General features: G+C 42.6%; 1 protein-coding gene and 1 long non-coding RNA gene across 3 annotated transcripts in view; both read right to left on the bottom strand.

Annotated features, from left to right (window-relative positions):
• The window catches only part of KCNQ5 (potassium voltage-gated channel subfamily Q member 5), a 630518-nt gene that overhangs the window by 602049 nt on the left and 6757 nt on the right, over positions 1–21712 (bottom strand). The gene's annotated exons all lie outside the window — the stretch shown is intronic.
• Positions 1–21712, bottom strand: part of LOC132657206 (uncharacterized) — a 39953-nt gene that overhangs the window by 12423 nt on the left and 5818 nt on the right. Inside the window, exon 2 of the long non-coding RNA XR_009595023.1 lies at positions 1–21676. This exon is cut by the window's left edge and continues 12423 nt beyond it. This is a non-coding gene — a long non-coding RNA (uncharacterized LOC132657206). The remainder of the gene's footprint in view (positions 21677–21712) is intronic.

Raw genomic sequence — 21712 nt, forward strand, 5'->3', positions numbered from 1 at the left:
TTGAAACAGCTCAACTGGAATTCCATCACGTCCACTAGCTTTGTTCGTAGTGATGCTTTCTAAGGCCAACTTGACTTCACATTCCAGGATGTCTGGCTCTAGGTGAGTGATCACACCATCGTGATTATCTGAGTTGTGAAGATCTTTTTGTACAGTTCTTCCATGTATTCTTGCCACTTCTTGTTAATATCTTCTGCTTCTGTTAGGTGCATACCATTTCTGTCCTTTATCGAGCCCATCTTTGCATGAAATGTTCCCTTGGTATCTCTAATTTTCTTGAAGAGATCTCTAGTCTTTCCCATTCTGTTCTTTTCCTCTATTTCTTTGCACTGATCACTGAAGAAGGCTTTCTTATCTCTTGTTGCTATTCTTTGGAACTCTGCATTCGGATGCTTATATCTTTCCTTTTCTCCTTTGCTTTTTGCCTCTCTTCTTTTCACAGCTATTTGTAAGGCCTCCTCAGACAGTCATTTTGCTTTTTTGTATTTCTTTTCCATGGGGATGGTCTTGATACCTGTCTCCCATACAATGTCACAAACCTCATTCCATAGTTCATCAGGCACTCTATCTATCAGATCTAGGCCCTTAAATCTATTTCTCACTTCTACTGTATAATCATAAGGGATTTGATTTAGGTCATACCTGAATGGTCTAGTGGTTTTCCCTACTTTCTTCAATCTGAGTCTGAATTTGGTAATAAGGAGTTCATGATCTGAGCCACAGTTAGCTCCTGGTCTTGTTTTTGTTGACTGTATAGAGCTTCTCCATCTTTGGCTGCAAAGAATATAATCAATCTGATTTCGGTGTTGACCATCTGGTGATGTCCTTGTGTAGAGTCTTCTCTTGTGTTGTTGGAAGAGGGTGTTTGCTATGACCAGTGCATTTTCTTAAAACTCTATTAGTCTTTGCCTTGCTTCATTCCACATTCCAAGGCCAAATTTGCCTGTTACTCCAGGTGTTTCTTGACTTCCTACTTTTGCATTCTAGTCCCTTATAATGAAAAGGACATCTTTTTGGGTGTTAGTTCTAAAAGGTCTTGTAGGTCTTCATAAAACTGTTCAACTTCAGTTTGTTCAGTGTTACTGGTTGGGGCATAGACTTGGATAACTGTGATATTGAATGGTTTGCCTTGGAGACGAACAGAGATCATTCTGTCGTTTTTGAGATTGCATCCAAGTATTGCATTTTGGACTTTTTTGTTGACCATGATGGCTACTCCATTTCTTCTGAGGGATTCCTGCCCGCAGTAGTAGATATGATGGTCATCTGAGTTAAATTCACCCATTCCAGTTTAGTTCGCTGATTCCTAGAACATCGACGTTCACCCTTGCCATCTCCTGTTTGACCACTTCCAATTTACCTTGATTCGTGGACCTGAGATTCCAGGTTCCTATGCAATATTGCTCTTTACAGCATTGGATCTTGCTTCTGTCACCAGTCACATCCACAACTGGGTATTGTTTTTGCTTTGGCTCCATCCCTCCATTCTTTCTGAAGTTATTTCTCCACTGACCTCCAGTAGCATATTGGGCACCTACTGACCTGGGGAGTTCCTCTTTCGGTATCCTATCATTTTGCCTTTTCATACTAACAAGAGTATACATCATAGAAAACAGGGTTTTCTGGCCTAAGCCAGAGAGTGCGTGGCTTCAGTTCTGAGGGCCATAAGGTCACTCTTGTGACTACTCAACTCAGCTGATGTAGAGTAAAAATAGTCATGGACAGCACACAAGAAATGAGGCATAATGGTGCTCCAATAAAATTTTACTTTTAAAAACAGGTAGCAGGTGAGCCTTCACACTGGTCAGACTGGCCAGCATCAAAAAGTCTACGAATAATAAATGCTGCACAGGGTGTGGAGAAAAGGGAACCCTCCTATACCGTTGATGGGAGTATAAATTGATGCAGTCACTGTGGAGAACAGGATGGAGGTAAAATAAAGTTATCATATGATCCAGCAACCCCCTCCTGGGCATATATCTCGAGAAAGCCATAATTTGAAAAGATACATATACCCCAGTGTCCACGCAGCACTATCTATAATTGCCAAGATAGGGAAGCAACCTAAATGTCCATCAACAGATGAATGGATAAAGAAGATGTGGTATAGATATACACTGCAATAGTTAGTACTCACTCCTAAAAAGAATTAAATAATGCCATCTGCAGCAACATGGGTGGACTTGGAGATTATTATACTAAGTGAAGTCAGACAAAGATAAATAACATGAGATATGAGATATCTCTTATACATGCAATCTAAAAAAAAATGATGCAAATGAACTTATTTACAAAACAGAAATAAACCCACAGGCACAGAAATCAAACTTAAAGTTACCAAAGGGGAAAAGAGGGAAGATAACTTAGGAGTTTGGGATTAACATACACAGGAGTGAGTGAGAGTCGCTCAGTCACGTTCGACTCTTTCAGACCCCATGGCCTGTAGTGCACCAGGCTCTTCTGTCCATGGAATTCTCCAGGCAAGAATACTGGAGTGGGAAGCCATTCCCTTCTCCAGGGGAATCTTCTCTGACCCAGGAATCAAACCTGGGTCTCCTGCGCTGCAGGCAGATTCTTTACCATCTGAGCCACCAGGGAAGCCCCAACATATATACCCTACTATACATAAAACAGATAACCACAGAGGATGTACTGCATAGCACAAGGAACTCTACTTGATATTTTACCATAACATATAAGGAAAAAGAATCTTAAAAAAATTAGACATATATGTATGTATAACTGAATCACTTTGCTGTACACCTAAATTTAGCACAACACTGTAAATCAACTATAGACCAGTAAAAAATAAAATCAGGTAGCAGGCTGGACTGGAGAAGGCAATGGCACCCCACGCCAGTACTCTTGCCTGGCAAATCCCATGGACGGAGGAGCCTGGTGGGCTGCTGTCCACGGGGTCGCTAGCAGTCAGACACGACTGAGTGACTTCCCTTTCACTTTTCACTTTCATGCGTTGGAAAAGGAAACGGCAACCCACTCCAGTTTTCTTGCCTGGAGAATCCCAGGGACGGGGGAGCCTGGTGGGCTCTCGTCTGTGGGGTCGCACAGAGTCGGACATGACTGAAGTGACTTAGCAGCAGCAGCAGCAGGCTGGATGTGGCCCCTGGGCTGTGGTATGCTACCCTTGGCCTAAGCACTGTCGGTCTCAGAAGGGAGGCATCTACTCACATCCCTTATACAGACTCAGAAGAGGAACAAGCTATGGTCCCTGGTCCACAGGGCTGGCTCAGCATCTGACCGTCCTGTGATTACACTCACCAAGGCACCTTCTGATGACGGGTTGGTGCTGCACCTGACTCTGCCTTTAGGAAGAGAACTGAACAGCTGTGCACATTGGTGGACTCTAAGTCATTAGAGAGTTTTTAGGGCTAAAAAACAAGGACGCAACTCAGTTCAAATGCAGCTCAGGTGGACAAGGTCATCAGTGCTCAGGGACATGCTGGATGGTGATGTATAAACAGGATCAAGCATCCAGGCTGTGCACTTGCCTGAGGGCAGCAGCATCACCTATAATAAACACTCACGGGACACAGACTTAACCAATCAAGGAGAATTCATCCCAGCTAGTTGCCAGCTGGAAGCATCCTCAGAAACTCCAGAAAGCTCTGACCCATTTTATTGTAGGCTCCTGTGTCCAGATGTGGCTATAAACGATGCAGGCCAGAAGGTGTCCAAATGCTTCTTCCTAAAACCCTGTGGTTTTGCAGATACAAGATCAGAAGTAACTACAGTCTGCTCCTGTCATGCGTAACTGGAATAGTTAATAAGAAAAGTTAACATTTGATAAATCTCCCTATTTTTATTTTTAGAGGCCCATACATTCACAAAGTTTGTTCTTAAAATAAACTCACCATTTGTTGCTAAAGTTATTCTTTACAAGCCTGTTAACTCTTTTTTTTTTTTCAAATGAAGAGGTGTTTTCACACATTTTGATTATATTCATGTATATGCATACAAACATCTTTAAAAGACAGCATTCTCAATGTTTGAGAAGAAATACAGTGATGGATGGAATACTGTTGGCAGAAATCCAATTACAGATAAATCTGAATGATTTTAGATTACAAACTAACATTGGACAAAGGGCAACAGTCCACGGGAGACCATTAAAACTAATGAATCCCAAGTATAATTAGATGTGGGCAGGCCTCACACATTTTTTTTCTTTACCGGTCATCAGCTCTGCTTCAGCCTATTTTTTGGTTCGTTTTTTAATTTTTTAAATTAATTATTTTAATCAGAGGCTAATTACTTTACAATACTGTGGTGGGTCTTGCCATACATTGACATGAATCAGCCATGGGTGTACATGTGTCCCCCATCCTGAAGCCCCCTCCCACATCCCTCCCCATCCCATCCCTCTGGGTTATCCCAGTGCACCAGCCCTGAGCACCCTGTCTCATGCATCAACCTCGGACTGTAGATCTATTTCACTTATGATAATATACATGTTCCAATGCTATTCTTTCTCCAGATTGTTTTTAACCGGGGTTAAGGTAAATCACAGGAAGTGCCTGGGGGAGAGGGAAAGTCTCCTGATTAATTAGAAAGAAAGCCTTTCAGGGAGGTTACTTTCTAGTCAGGCTTTCACAGGTAAGTAAAAGAAAAGAACAGTGTGATAATATGCGAGGAAGGAAACACCACACAAAATTAAACTTTCTTGTTTTCTAAAGTTACAAGGTATTAATGACAAGATTTTAAAAAATAAGCCGAAAAGCCACACACAGGATCTGGGACAAGCCAGAGAAGGATGCCCTTGACTTCTGGACGTCCTGGGGAAGGTGTGGTCAAAAAACAGGGACCTGTCGCCTCCTCTGCCTCTAGGAGGGCAATCTGAAACTGGGATCTACTTGGAAGGAATTTCCGTGCATGTGTCACATACCACCTGATAGCTGCCGTTCCCTCATCTGTACTGTTCAAGTTGTTTCCTATTTGCCAAGCTTCCATTCTGATGGCCTGTGGTAAGAATTTCAGCAAGAGCATTTACAGACTTCAAGTGCCCTGGCATCCAGGCTCCCCAGGGTGAGGGGAGATGGGTGATATTCTGTAATGCAAAGCACCCAGGGAACTCATAGTCAGAGTGTCACGCTCAGCATTTGTAAAACACTGTTCATCTGCAGAATTATACTGCCCAGTTTTGCCAAGAGGCTGACTCAGTGGGTATTCACTCTGATAAATTTGGCTCCAGTAAGATGCTGTCCCTGGAGCTCCTTGGAGAATGCACATGGCTCGCTGCGAGCACAGAGGCAGAAGTGGGACAGGAGCAGGGAGGACAGAGAAGGAAGAGGTGTGTGTATGGACACAGTGAAAAGAAAAAAAAAAGAACTCACGAGGGCCACAGAGTGTGGCCACAGAAGGTGCCCCATCCATCCTGTTTAACAGAGATCACTTCTTAGGAGCAGTTTCTTTATTCTTCTATTTGTACGTGTGCACATACGTTGCCAATCCTCATGACTCACACTTTCCAAGTTTGTGAGTCTGCCTCCTCCTAACATTTATTTGTGACTCCAGCCTCAGTGCTCACTGGGCATTCACGGTCGTGTGGGACGTGCAAAGGGGGGCAAAGAAACGCATGCTCCACTGAACAAGGAGATTCTCTGCCTTCTGGTTTCACTCAAGTTGTAAATGAGTGAAATCCATCTTAGCCTCTATTTAATGTCATGATTTTTGCACTTTGGGGGGCTTTGCATGTGTGTGTGTGAGTGTGTGTCTGTCTGATTTTGTCATTTAAAGTGGCTCCACTATAGTGCTGAGGCACTGTCCAATGTCAAGTGCAAGAAGACGGTCATGTGCTTTATGAAACAGAGCAGGACCCTGTGGTCTTGCCCTCCGAGTCCTCGGCCTGCCTTTTGTCTGTGGAAAACTTTAGCTAAAAAATAAGTTTGATCAGAGAAGTGAGAAAATGCAGAGACAAAGGGAAACAGTCAAAGAAAACCAAGTAATGCAACAGTTCGGTCAATAAGTAAAGTCAAGGGCCTTCCGTTCCTCTTCAAAGACTACAGATAAGCTTCTGAGCCATGTCCTGTGAGCAGTCGTGTACACACTGAAACCCCGGGGGAAGAAGTCAACTACATGAGGACCAGTCTGTAACCGTGACAAGAGGTGCCACCATTCTGAGCACTGACCTCAAGGAAAAGGGAAGAAACTGACCCTGGGACTGATGATTAACTGTACTTAAAACAATCAGGATGACACTGATCAGACCAATTTCAAGATGACCATCAAAGCTGACTGTGCTGTTTCTGCATGCCGCCCCCTCCCTCAGGCTATAAAAGTTCTTGCCCACTGATTGCCAGTGGGCAGGGGAAGTCGGCCTCTGGACAGGTGTCCACCCTCCACGTATCCCCTCATCCCCACCCCAGCTGCTGACATCTGAAATAAAGCAAACTTTCCTTTTCACCAATCTGGCCTCTTTATTGGCTTTAGTGTGAGGGGCAGCAAGACCCCACTTTTCGTTACACTTCCAGGAAAAAAAAATATATATATATATGGGCTTCCCTGGTGGCTCAGAGGTTAAAGTGTCTGCCTCCAATGCAGGAGACCTGGGTTCGATACCTGGGTCGGGAAGATCCCCTGGAGAAGGAAATGGCAACCCATTCCAGTATTCTTGCCTGGAGAATCCCATGGACAGAGAAGCCTGGTAGGCTACAGTTCATGGGGTCGCAAAGAGTCGGACACAACTGAGCGATTTCACTTTCACTTTCATATATATATATATATATATACACACACACACACACAAGGTAAGCGTCATTCAGATATGAATTACAGTGCTTTTGGTTATCAGGTGAATGTTAGTGAATCAACTGTATATTAAATAATGTGTCTTTAAGCAGAAACACACATAAACCAAGGTTATGTGTGGATCAGTTATATATGTATGTGACCAAAGGCTCCAGGAGCCTAACCCTGTGTTTCTGCTGGGAGCAATGATTCAGTATTTGCAGTGACTGCAGCAGCCAAAACTACCATGGAAAATGAGAATCCACTGTGTTCATTTTTTTTAAATTTATAAAAGTAGATCTTGTATACACTACACATACTGGGTTATGCCTTGATTTTTGCACCTAATTCATTTAAGAAACCATGTCATATATCCTTAGTTCCTTCTTTTCAAAGAATGTAAAGTTTTCCCATGGACAGTTTTCCCATCATTGATTATATTGGTGCTCATGATGGAGTTTTAGGCTGTTTTTTCTTTTTTTTTTTTTTTTTAAACAAAGCAAAACAAAACAACACTTCAGGGAAAATTCTTAGGCCTACACCTTTGCAAAGGACACAGATATCTGAACGAAAGAAAATTCTGGCCTCTGTAATAAGCATGTAACTTTTGTGGCTGTATTTAGGAGTCATCAGTTTCTTAGGGGACTCACAGTACTATACAGGCCACAGTGTGGCCTGTGGATTTGATGAATGGCTCCCACAGTGGGGATATTTCACAAATGTCCCATGATCAGACTTTTCTTGATATGTAAGGTCAGAGTTTATTAACCGCAGGGTCCCTTTATCTGATAGGAATCTGCTCCATGAGGAAAGGCGGCCTCTGTAATGTGCTCTGTGTTTGTGGCACCAAAGCAACCCTCCTCTCTAAGGAAAAAAGCAAGGACCACTTGACAGGGAGAACCCAGCCTCCTCTCTATCTGCACCTCCCGCCCCAAACCTGCTGTGCTGGGCAGTGAACGAAGAAGCTCCAATCAGGACCATAAGGAGGGGGATCTGCTGCCCAAGAAAGGATGCCCCAGGTATTTAAAGGCCACAGGAGTAACTTAGGACGTAAAGAATTGTTAGACAGAGGGGCCATATGTATACACATGGCTGATTCACTTTGTTGTACAGCAGAAATGAATATAACATTTTAAAGCAATTATATTCAAATGAAAAATTAAATATGAGCCCTTCGTTTCCTCCAATCACGTCTCTGCCTCAGAATTTTCTAGCTAAGCAGAAGGTGTCTGAAGAAGCACCAACAGGACACATCAACCTCCTAGTGTAGGTACATGATTCATGCAAAAATGGCATCTCTAGGCCAGCAAAGCAAACCCCACCCAAATTCCTTTCTCTTCAGAATGCATTAATGAAACCATTAGAAACCACTAGCTTTCTCATGACAATATGAACTATAAAAAGCATGCTAGATAAAGACGAAGGAACACCAGGAGGGTGGAAAGCAAGTTTAACTTAATTTTACCCATGCACATTAAAAGAAAGACACTGAACTTGCAAAGCTGGAGATGTACCTTTCCTTTCATGAACGTGGCAAGGATTTCCAGAAGTGAGATGGTCACCTCACCCTGATGCTCCTTCCTGGGTCTGACTGCCCTGGTCCACACCCTCCTGCACAAAAGCAGGGCGCTGGGCTCATGCATGTACAGCTGTATAAGCTTTTCTGAATTTCTGGGTGAACACTTTTGCTTCCCTTCATGAATTTATCAAGTGTAATGAAAGTGTGTGTGTGTGTGTGTGTGTGTGTGTGTGTGTGTGTGCGCACGCGTAAGAGAGACAGAGACACAGAATGAGGAGGAGGGGCTTTTGGATCCTCGTAGAATGTTTACATGTACTTTTACTCACTCCAACTCCCTCCGATTCTGAGGATATTTCTCACAAAACTGTCCTATCTTGAAAGAAACCACAGTGCTGCAACAGTGGTCCACTAAATACTAACACTAAGTACTGAGTTGTTTCTTGTCTGCTCTCTCCACATACTAGAGTCCTTAAAGAACTATAATATAGGGTTTAACCCCCTAAAGAGACCCCTGCTTCAGAATTTGACTTCTTAGGGAGAAATAAATGTCATAAAAATAACGTCTGTTGCTAGCTTTTAGGAATTTGTAACAGTGGAATATTTTCTGTATTAATATATAGAGAGAAAAGGTACTAAAATGCAGTTAAAAGAATACGTTTCATATCATAGTTGAGCAAACAGCAGTATTAGAAATGTCACTACTCGTGTTTTTGTTTTCTCTACTGAGGTATCGTTGATTTCAACACCGTGTTGGTTTCAGGTGTACAGCAAAGTGATTCAGTTATACATACTTATCGGTGCTTTTTCAGACTCTTTTCCATTATAGGTCACTATAAGGCAGTAAGTATAGTTCCCTGTGCTTGTTGGTTATATATACAGTGTGTGTAGGTTAACCCCAATCTCCTGATTTATCCCTCCCATTACTCATGTTTTAAAAACCACAGAGAACTTTCAGTAGAGGGACCTCGGCAGATCACCAAACCTACGACTGAAGTCATTTTTGTAAGGGTGTTGGGGAGGCTCTGGAAGTAAGTGTTTGGTGTGAGCTGTCACTTATCTTTTCTGCAGCCACAGTTTTCCCAGCTAAGAAAGAACAGTGTTAGCATAGGTCAGCAAAGGTCCTTTCAGCTCTGTGATCCTATTACTGAATGTGTCAAAACTGTAGTCCCTGACAATTTTTCCAACCTTGAGCTCTAAGAATACGCTTTTATCCATAGATTCAAAAATAAAGACACTGTAAAAAAAAAAAAAAATCTTTTTGTTAGCACAGAGAGCTTGTAGAGACAACAGGAAATCTCTTGGTATATAATTCTGGTATCAAATACAGTGCTACTGCAAATTAAGTAATAGGCCGTGTTAATTCATTTGTTCAGTAAATGTGTGCTTTTACATGTGCCTGTTATGACAGAGAGGAGCTTTCACACCTGCACCTTCACACATTTACCAGGTGGTCAGGCCCTGACGGGTACAGGACTTGCCGGAGGTCGCTCTAACATTTTCAGAGCACCCTCCTTCACGTTACCTGAGTTGCCAGCTGTGGGTCACAGATCCATCTGCCTTCTAAGTCTCCCTGGTGCCACTGTTGAAGAGACCTTGGGATCAAACGTGCAGAGCCTCCGAGCTGGTCCTGCCAAGCCCACCATCCCAGACTCTTCCTTATCAACACTCTTCCTCTCCCTCCAGCACCCTGGTTCTCTCAATTACATCCACATTTCCCCAGCTGGGGTGGGGAGGCGAGGGGTTCCCTAGGCTTTTATACTTGTATAGACCTCCAGCTGCTTGGAGAAATAAACATTAAGCTTCCTCTGTTGCTACCTGATTCTACCATTCTCCCTCTCTCTTTGGCCATTTAATTGCCAATGACCCAGCCAGTCTGTTTCCCCTACCCCTTCCCCAGCTGCCCGTGCCTTATCTCAAGCCCTTCAGCACTGCCCCGCCCTCACCTCGGGCTCTCTTCTCTTCAGGACTGCAAGGCTGCTCCTCCCAAGACTTCCCTGCCTCTCTGGACACCAAGCTCTCTCCAGATACAGCTTCCAGACATCCTTCCCCTAAGGGTGCCTTCTGAGGTGCTGATCACTGTGCCCCCGCCTGGCCTGTCACTGGGTTACTCTGTCCCTTTTCCCAGGATGTGATTCCTTCCCCGTGAAACCCGTGACCTCAGAGCATCTGAGGCTGCAGACCTGTCCACTCCAAAGTGGCCCAGGCTCCCTCCAGGGTCTGCTCCCTGCCCCCACTCTATGCTGGCTACCTGCATCACTGCCTTTTCTTATAGTTACATCTTCATTTCTACTCCTTTTTTTTTAGAAGTTGATTTTAAAACTTTTTTGACGCATTTGTATTTTTATTTAGGTATATTTGATGGGCAGTATTATATTAGTTTCAGATGTACAATATAAGACATTCAATATTTTTATAGATTACACTCAATTTAAAGTTATTGTGAAATATTGGGTATATTCCATGAGCTGCACATCTTTGAACCTTAATTTTATACATAGTGCTTTGTACCTTTTAATCCCCCACCTCTCTCTTGCCCTTCCCCAGCCCTCGCCCCACTGGTATTTTCTGTTTTGGTAACTTCAGTCACTTTTAAAACATTTTAGATTCCACATATAAGTGAAAACTTATAGTATTTGCCTTTCTTGAATATCCTCCATATCCAGCCATGTTGCTGCAAATGGCAAAATTTCATTCTTTTCCTTTATGGCTGAGTAGCACTGCATTTTCGTGTACGTGTGTGGGTGTGACATTTTCTTTATCCATTCATCTGAACATGTGGGTTGCTCAAAATGGATGAAATACCTAAATGTAAGACAGGAAACAATAAAACTCCTAGAAGGAAATAGAGGCAGAATACTCTTGGACATGTCTTAGAACTTATTTTGGGGGGACCTGTCTCCTTAGCAAGAAAAACAAAGCAAAAACTAAATCCAAATTAGACCTAATTAAAGTTAAAAGATTTTGCACACCAAAGGACACCATCAACCAAACAAAAAGACAACCTAACAAATGGCAGAAGATGTTTGCAAATGATGTGTCGCATAAGGGATTCATATCCAAAATGTATAATTCCAATGTCTAAAAACAAACAGCCTAGTTAAAAAACAGACAGAAGACGTGAATACACATTTTCCTGAAGAAGATATACAGATGGTCAACATACACATGAACACACACTCAACATCACTAATCATTAGAGAGATGCAAATTGAAGGCGCCATGAGATACCCCGGGTCAGAATGGCTGTCATCAAAAAGACAGCCAAAACGATAGCTGTTGGAGAGGGTGTAGAGAAAAGGGACACTACACAGTCGGCGGAAATGCAAACTGCAACGACCACCATGGAGTGCAGTGTGGCAGCCCCCTGAAAAACTGAAGACAGAGTGACCAAATGACCCAGGAGTTCCAGCCCTGGGTGTATATTTGAAGGAAATGAAATCACCAGTTTAAGAAGCCACACGCACCTCAATGTTCATAGCTTCCTTTTCTTCCTTACAATACTCTCGGCCCCTTGCAGTCTGTCCCTGAGACTTGGTGGATAGTGCAGTGCCCTTTTCTTTCTCTTCTTTCTTACTCAGACTCACCCCCTCTTTCCCCCTCTCCTCCCCAAACACTGCTGTTGCTGCTGCTAAGTCACGTCAGTCGTGTCCGACTCTGTGTGACCCCATAGACGGCAGCCCACTAGGCTCCCCGTCCCTGGGATGCTTCAGGCAAGAACACTGGAGTGGGTTGCCTTTTCCTTCTCCAATGCATGAAAGTGAAAAGTGAAAGTGAAGTCACTCAGTCGTGTCCAACTCTTAGCGACCCCATGGACTGCAGCCCACCAGGCTCCTCCATCCATGAGAGTTTCCAGGCAGGAGTACTGGAGTGGGGTGCCATTGCCTTCTCCCTCCCCAAACACTAGTATTCCCTAAACTTCTCTCCTTACATTCTTCTCTAACCGCTTTCATCTCATCACCATAACCCCTACATCGGTAACTAGTGACCCTCCTCCTCTCTCTCCCAAAGTTCAAACAGGTTCAACAGGCTCAAACAGGTTACATGCTCACCCGTGTGCCCCATGTCTTCCTGAAATACAACCCAGCATCTTTGCTTAGTCACAGTTGTATCTGCTTGAAACCTTGAAACCTTGGGATTCTTTCATCTCTTTTGTTGACCAAACATCGATCCAGAGCTAAGAACTCTGCTTCTCCCCTTAAACTCTCTGCTGTGCTCCCCTCCTTCACATTCCCAGCACTGATGCTCCAGGCCAGGTCCTCATGAAGCTATGTCTCTCTCTGCACCTCCCAACCCTCAGGTCCTAACTCTCAAGCAACCACCAACTTCACAAGGGGCTCTACAAGTAAGTATAAAAAACACACAATGGTTTTATTGTGAATGGATCTCTCAAATGCATTATCATGTGCTTTGGAAATTTATATTAAGGCTGCAATGTGGAAAGGGACTTTGGATCAAGAACAAACCCTCCTCCCCCCAAGTTTTTTTTTTCAGGTAATGGCCTTTAACCTTTTTTGGAGGAAAAAAGAATGTTCTCTCATTAATGACAATTGTTAACTATGGTATCTACCTTTGAATTAGAGGAGTGTTCTGTTTTCTCCAGCAAAATGTGATAGCTTCTTAACTGTTCTAAGAGGTTGTCTAGGCTACCTCTTTTGGTGCCATCTATAAACTTTTTTTTTATTATCACTTCCTGCCCTGAAGCCTGGAATAAAACTTCATACCCATGAGCTCTGGTAAACAACACTCCATGGCATGACCCAACTAGTTTGGGAACAGTCATTAGTAAAGTAACTCATCACGTCCAACACTGGGAGCAAAAGTTCTGGATTCATGTAAGGGAATCTTCCCTGCTAAAGATAACTTCCCCTTTCAGTAGAATGACTACAGTCTCTTTCACTGGGTGGAGGAAGCAAAGGGTCAGTGAAGCATGGTCCCACCAAACTGGTGACCTGGATGACTGTGGAAAAGTCAACACTATTGGCACAAATGTGATTTGCATCCTTTTTCCTTCCCTTGTGTGTCTCCTGTCCTACCTTTGGAAGGTCTGCAGGCCATCTCAGGTGGCACTAGAGGTCAAGAACCCGCCTGCCAATGCAGGAGACATATCAGACACAAGTTTGATCCCTGGGTCAGGAAGATCCCCTGGAGGAGGGCACGGCAACCCACCCAAGTATTCTTGCCTGGAGAATCCCATGGACAGAGGAGCCTGATGGGCTGCAGTCCACAGGGAACACAGAGTCAGACACGAGTGACTCAGCACAAGTTGGTTCCTTTGTGCTGATTCTCAACCATCTCTTTGGGTTTATTCTTTGGTGGATCCGAATCTAACGGATTTATCTGCTTTTCTTCTATGGAAAAAAACTTGGATGCCAATTTGAATTTTTTAGCTTGGAAATAATTTTGCCCCTAAACACAGTGATTGTCATTTCTGCCAAGTGTCAAGGACCATGTCAACACAGGAGTAGAGCAGATGCCCCTTGGGTTTAAGATCTTATTTTGAAGGTGATAAATGTGTTCCCCTAAAGTCATTTGGGACCTACAGCCAGACATCCTGGAATGTGAAGTCAAGTAGACCTTAGAAAGCATCACTATGAACAAGCTAGTGGAGGGGATGGAATTTCAGTTGAGCTGTTTCAAATCCTGAAAGATGATGCTGTGAAAGTGCTGCACTCAATACGTCAGCAAATTGGGAAAACTCAGCAGTGGTCACAGGACTGGAAAAGGTCAGTTTTCATTCGAATCCCAAAGAAAGGCAATGCCGAAGAATGCTCAAACTACTGCACAATTGCACTCATCTCACATGCTAGTAAAGTAATGCTCAAAATTCTCCAAGCCAGGCTTCAGCAATACGTGAACCATGAACTTCCTGATGTTCAAGCTGGTTTTAGAAAAGGCAGAGGAACCAGAGATCAAATTGCCAACATCCACTGGATCATCAAAAAAGCAAGAGGGCTCCAGCAAAACATCTATTTCTGCTTTACTGACTATGCCACAGCTTTTGACTGTGTGGATCACAATAAACTGTGGAAAATTTTGAAAGAGATGGGAATACCAGACTACCTAACCTGCCTCTTGAGAAACCTATATGCTGATCAGGAAGCAACAGTTAGAACTGGACATGGAACCACAGACTGGTTCAAAATAGGGAAAGGAGTATGTCAAGGCTGTATATTGTCACCCTGCTTATTTAACTTCTATGCAGAGTACATCATGAGAAATGCTGGGCTGGAAGAAGCACAAGCTGGAATCAAGATTGCCAGGAGAAATATCAATAACCTCAGATATGCAGATGACACCACCCTTATGGCAGAAAGGGAAGAGGAGCTAAAAGCCTCTTGATGAAAGTGAAAGAAGAAAGTGAAAAAGTTGGCTTAAAGCTCAACATTCAGAAAACGAAGATCATGCCATCCGGTCCCATCACTTCATGGAAAATAGATGGGAAAACAGTAGAAACAGTGTCAGATGTTATTTTTCTGGGCTCCAAAATCACTGCACATGGTGATTGCAGCCCTGAAATTAAAAGACGCTTACTCCTTGGAAGGAAAGTTATGACTAATGAAAACAGCATATTGAAAAGCAGAGACATTTCTTTGCCAGCAAAGGTCCGTCTAGTCAAGGCTCTGGTTTTTCCAGTGGTCATGTATGGATGTGAGAATTGGACTGTGAAGAAAGCTGAGCGCTGAAGAATTGATGCTTTTGAACTGTGGTGTTGGAGAAGACTCTTGAGAGTCCCTTGGACTGCAAGGAGATCCAACCAGTCCATGCTGAAGGAGATCAGTCCTGGGTGTTCACTGGAAGGCCTGATGCTAAAGCTGAAACTCCAATACTTTGGCCACCTCATGCGAAGAGTTGACTCATTGGAAAAGACTGATGCTGAGAGGGATTGGGGGCAAGAGGAGAAGGGGACGACCAAGTATGAGATGGCTGGATGGCATCACCGACTCGATGGACATGAGTTTGAGTGAACTCTGGGAGTTGGTGATGGACAAGGAGGCCTGGCGTGCTGCGATTCATGGGGTTGCAAAGAGTCAGACACGACTGAGCGACTGAACAGAACTGAACTGAAAGTCATTTGCATTGACATCCAACTTCCTTTTCCATTTAATGGAGCAGAACAGAACAACAAGATCTAATCATCTGACATGGTACCTTTAAAATTAGTATAATGTCACTGTGTATTTCTGTCAGCTCACTGTAAATCTAGTTCAGAAATACATCTAAAATAATCAAGAGCACCTTAGAGACTGCAGTGAACACACATTCTTGGGCACTTGAATACTGAATAAATGAATGAAAGAATGAATGAATCCTGGCCTCATGGAAGGCAGGACATAATATCTTCCCTCCATGTACTAGAATAAAGAAAGCTAACAAGAGTAGAAATTTAGAATATCTACTGAAGATAATGGGCCTTTTTATTTCACTTAAAACAACAACAACAAATTTTGGTTTGCATTATTTTCTGTAAGTCATTTTGGGGAAAAAAAGTAACATCCCCAAAGTATTATGAAGCAGCATTGGGTTCATGTCTATTTTTAAACATACTTGGGAGCAAATTGAACATACTCAGAATGTTTTATTAACCAGAACATTTAGCTTAACTACTTTAGTTACTGCTCTTTGGGAATCAGTATGATCAGTGGGAGCTCCTGGGTTTGGTTTCTGTGTGGGATGCACTGCACAGAACGCCCCACCTGCACAGCGAATGGGCACCCAGCTTCAAAGATCTCCAAGGGGCCAAGAGAGGCGGCTGACAGCAGTTCTCTGCAGTGACTGTACGATAGCCTGAAAAGTCCTTTAATGGGATCAGTAGCTAAATGATACTGGAAAAGGGCCAACCTTTGCTTTTATCCTGTCAACTCAGAGAGGTGGGTTTGCAGCTCAGTAAACACATATCCTCCTGAAGTAAAAGTTCCTTGACAGAATAAGCTGTCTTATTCCTGCTCAGTCTCTGTAGTTCCTGTGTAGTTCAGGTCCTTACAAAAAGCTTGAGGTCACATTATTGAACAAATACTGATCAAGTAACATTCTAATACAAATGGGAAAGCTGAGAAAGGTACCCAGTGACTGAAAATCATGGGAGAAGAATCCAAATTCTCAATCTCATCCAGTCCCTCGTTCACTCAGTTTAGAGAAACAGGAACCCTAAACTTGGCATCCATTCCATAAAGACTATAGGAATAGCTTTCACAAAGCCTATGCTTCGGAAAAATTCCCAACTAGAATAAGTACAGGTGGTTTTCCATGTCATATGCAATCCTCTGACAACTTGCATCTTGAGTCCATACTTTAATCTCCAATTAAAGAGGAAAACTGCAGCTCTCTGTTGCCAAATTATAGATCTATTTCTTGGCTCACTGAGAAAGGAAACTGCTAACGACTGTAAACAGTCTGTGTGATAATTTTTTCTTCTTACGGAAGTATAGTGGATATCCAAAGTATGTCAGTTTCACGTGTATGGTGTAGTGATTTCACAATCAAGTACATTATGAAACGACCACTAAGTCTAGTCCCAGACTGTCACTACATAAAGTTATTATAACGTTATAGCCTATATTCCTCATGCTGCATATTACATCCCATGAGTTACTCATTCTATAACTGAAAGTCTGGACCTCTCATCCACTTCATCTATTACACCCAGCTCCCTGCTCCCTGCCCTTCTGACAACCACTGGTTTGCTCTGTCTATATAAACCTATTTCCATTTTGTTTGTTCATTTGTTTTGTTTTTTAGACTCCACATTTAAGTGAGATCATGTGGTATTTGTCGTTCTGACTCATTTTACTCAGCTTAATGCCCTTAACATCCAACCCTATCACTGCAAATGGCTGAGCAATATTCCATTTTATATACATATATATATATATATCACATCTTCTTTGTCCATTCATCTATTAATGTACATGTGATGAATATTTTTAAGTTAATTGCTATTTAACTCTATGTTACATATTAACTCTAAACATATTTTGATTTCTTTAATATGCCTTTTTCTACAATAATTCCATCAGAAATAAAAAATAACCTCTAGTTTATCAGTTATATACAGTAGTGAACTTCCAAAATGGAAAGCACAATTTTTTAAAAAATTATTCACTGCATCTCTGATTACTCCCAGATTTCAGAAATAATAGGTATATATTAGAAAGCCTTAGAGCAATTTTAAGGCTTCACTCTCTGATTTCTTCAGAAACCTGAGCCTAACTAAAACCCAGGAAAAAGAGTTTTCTCTAAGCCTCACGTCTTTCTAGAGGCCTTGGTTAATTGCTGCAGGGCAGTGAGTACATTAGGTGGCCCAGTCTGCTCATGCAGGACACTCCTGCAGCCTGTAAGGAATTGTAAGGTCAGCGCATCTCCTGATTAAGAGCAGACAGCTTTAAAAGGAAGAGAAATCAAATAATACAATGTGGTAAAAAGAAATGAGGAAAAACCTCATTCCAGAAATCTGGATGCCAAGAGGGGAGGAAAAAAAAAAAAACCAAAACCCTAGGAGCAGTTTAATTTGAGGAAAGATGACGGGACAAATGAAGGAAAGAAAAGAAGAAACATCAAGGGCTTCCCCCATGTGCATGAAGGAGGGGAGCATGGAACCTAAATGGAAGACATCTATACTAGTGGGAAGAAAACACAAGTATCCTATTAGTTTCATGGAAGAAAATTCTGTAGAATCAGTTTGTAGCCAATAGGTCTACCTTCAGCCATTATGAAATGTAAACAAGCAATTGCTGCTATTTCACATGAATTTTAGTTACTTGCAATGAGAGGATAAGTTTGAAATATGTTTATAGGAAATGCTATTTAGAAATTTTTATAACAATATGGATTCTTAATATAAGTGGCTCTACAATTAAAACTAGTGGAACTTAAGGAAATTTCTCTTTGAAAACTAAAATGTTATAACATTCAAATAGTCCTCCTGGTAGCAATAAACTAGGTAAATTTTGATGAAAAACAAAAGGATCAAAATCTGGGCTTGATGCCATAGGAGATACAAAAAAAAAAAAAAAGGTACTTTGGTTTCTTTAGACACAAATTATTTGTGAAGCATTAAACAATCCAATTAGAAAGCAATACAAGAATGTAATTAAGGAGTAAAATACATGGTCCAAATAATAAAAGCTATGGGAGGTAAATAAAAGGAAGGAAATAAGCCAGAGCTATCAAGAAAAACTTTATGGCAAAAATAAAACTTGGGCTGGTTAGAATTTGGAGACAGAGAAACAAATATTGCTAATACTAAAATAATTATTTTGCATATACTATATTGCTAAGAGCTATACCAGACCCCAGAGCCATTTTTAAATTATACCATACACATGAAATGAGGGGCCTGCGCCCACAAGTACTGCCCACGATCAGGATTCAGTGGTAAGGATGCAGGCTCTCAGTCAGCCTGCCTGGTTCTGAGTCCTTCCTCCAGGAACTCGGGGGCTGACTGTGGTCAGGTCACCATCACTCCCCTTGACTCAGCATCCTGGGTTCACTGTTACCCAGTGAACTTCCTTGTGGTCAAGGTCTACATCACTCTGCTCTTTGAACCACCAGCTTTGAGCACATTCAGCGATACACACAATGCCTGCGGGTGTTCATCACAATTCATCATTTAAATAAAAAAGAGAAATTATGACATGATAGTTCATGATGCTGTGGCTGAAGCTCCAATACTTTGGCCACTGGATTCAAAGAGCTGACTCACTGGAAAAGACCCTGATGCTGGGAAAGACTGAGGGCAGGAGGAGAAGGGGGTGGCAGAGGATGAGGCGGTTGGATGGCATCACCGACTCAATGGACAGGAGTTTGAGCAAACTCTGGGAGATGGTGAAGGACAGGGCACGGAAACCTGGCCTGCTGCAGTCCATGGGGTCGCAGTCAGACACGACTGAGCGACTGAACAACAACAACGTGATTATAAAGGATCATCCCGCCACGGACTGAAGAAGGAAGAGAGCTTCTCAAATTACCTCCCAGGTACTATAAATGGAAGCAACGGACACTATGACTAAGTGTGTAAAACAGTTTTTTCTTTATACACAGTTAATATCTTTCAAAGTATGATATAAACTCTGGATGATCTTTTCATTTCTATTGCATTTTATTCAAATGCCTTATTTACTTGTAGAGGAGCAAAAATAAGGTAAATGTAAATATTTGCACTAACAAGTTCTCTGCTAGGATAGAGTGTATATGGAATACATGTGTGCAGATATAGACAAAGATTTAAAACGGAAAAAGTACAAAGCATTTTTCAGTTTAAAAACAGATGACTTCAGTAGCATTTAGGAAACTGATCACAAAGGATCAAAAGATCGCCTAAAACTCTGAGAGCCATCAAGCTATTTAAAAAATTATGAAAAATGCAGTTGTGTGGCCAATCTGTCTTCCCTGTTGAAACCAAATAACACTTCAAATAGTATCCATGAAACGGCTGAAGCAAAAGAAAATTGTAATAAAAACATCTACCCATCGTTAAACACAACTGGAAGCTGCGGCCGCCCCGCAATTGTGCTTCACGCAGTTTCAAAGGGGCCGGCTGGGTGAAAACTTGCTCTGCTGAGCTCTCACCTGCCAAAATAGCCATTTGCAATTAAAAATTAAAACCACTGGCACCTGTTCTTCGCAAGCAATTATTAAAAGACGGCTGGCTACCTTCCTGGCTTGTAGTGGTTTCTGCATCAAGACTTCATGCCATTTTGAAATATTCTTCTCTTACGTTTCATTTCTCTCAGGCCATAAAGTTCCCAAGACTAAGATTTTAACACTTTCAACGTTTCTAATTGTAATATGATCCTCGAATACTACAGCATTGTTTCAATTTCTGAAAGCAGATTGATTTGAGCATTTTATGTTTTATTATACATGTGCATTTTATTATACATATATCTTTTATTAAAATGTTACTAGATTAGCAGGGCGTAAAGCAGTGTAACTTGTACAAGGCCTCACTGTATTTAAGGGAAATCAGTGGTTTTTTAAAGAATTCAGGAGCAAAAATAAAATGCAAACATCAATTTCCGCAGACAGAGGCTTAACTCTGAACAGAATACATATGTAAATAAAAAAGTCACTCATCAGGTCTGTTTGAGCCCTGACGCAGGGAGTGGCCGAGAGAGTCAAATTCCATCTTCCTCCAGGAAACCATCCGTGTATTTGGGGGCGGTGCGGGGTGTCAGTAAGGGCTTCAGTCTACAAGCATGAAGTATCTTCTATGTGGGGACACGAGTCTGTGTGCAGGTGACAGCAGAGAAGCAGACAGAGAGCCTCCCCACCGTCCCCCTTAAGAAACTGGGCAGAGACAGGCAGCAAAGAGACCCTTCCTCCTCTCCTCCTCCAATGGAGGGGGGAGTGACGTCATCTGTTTAATTCCTCAGAAAGACCCCATGGCTGCTATGCGGCCCACAGACCTCACCAGGAGTTAGGAGTTAACGCGAATAATTAGGAGGTGGCCCTGCAGCTCAGAGCTGAGGAAGGGAAATTTTGAAAAGATCATGTGGAAAATCTGAAAGCCGTGGTGTGGGGAGTTAGGCTAATCTTGATCCCAAAGACACTACATTGCTAAGTATGTGTGCTAAGTTCTTTCAGCTGTGTCCAGCTCTTTGTGACTTCCCCCCTTGGACGGTAGCCTGCCAGGCTCCTCCGTCCATGGGATTCTCCAGGCAAGAATACTGGAGTGGGTTGCCATACCTTCTTCCAAGGGATCTTCCCAACCCAGGGATGGAACCCGCGTCTCTTAGGTCTCCTCTCTTGGCAGGTGGGTTCTTTACCACTAGCGCCACCTGGGAAACCCTTATTACTGAGTATGGTTCAGTTCAGTTCAGTTGCTCAGTCGTGTCCGACTCTTTGGGACCCCATGAATCGCAGCACACCAGGCCTCCCTGTCCATCACCAAGTCCCAGAGTTCACTCAGACTCACGTCCATCGAGTCAGTGATGCCATCCACCCATCTCATCCTCTGTCGTCCCCTTCTCCTCCTGCCCCCAATCCCTCCCAGCATCATGTGATAATAAAATCTTGTCCTATTTTAAACTATTAGTTTAATGCTATATTAACAACAACAAAAAAACTATTTGCTGCTTTCAGTATTAAAATCAGAATTCAAATGTAAGAAAAGAGAAAGTATCAAGGCGCTCATTACAAATACTCCTTCCCCTTTGGATAAGACTTCAGACCCTCACCACCTCCACTACTGTGGCTGCGTCACAAACACTGCTGTGACTGCTTCACAGATGGGATTTGGAAACCCAGGAAGGTGAAAGTACCCATTCCAAGTCACAAAGAGAATTAGTGGGAAAGCTGGAAGCAAAGCAAAGACTTCCTACTTCCGGACCCATACCTTTCTCCTTGAAGTGAATCATCAGTATCTTCAGTTCAGTTCAGTCACTCAGGCACATCCAATTCTTTGGACCCCATGGACTGCAGCAAGAAAATCACAAACGCTGGTAATTCCTT

The sequence above is a fragment of the Ovis aries genome, chromosome 9, assembly GCF_016772045.2.
Source record: "Ovis aries strain OAR_USU_Benz2616 breed Rambouillet chromosome 9, ARS-UI_Ramb_v3.0, whole genome shotgun sequence".
Lineage (NCBI taxonomy): Eukaryota > Metazoa > Chordata > Mammalia > Artiodactyla > Bovidae > Ovis > Ovis aries.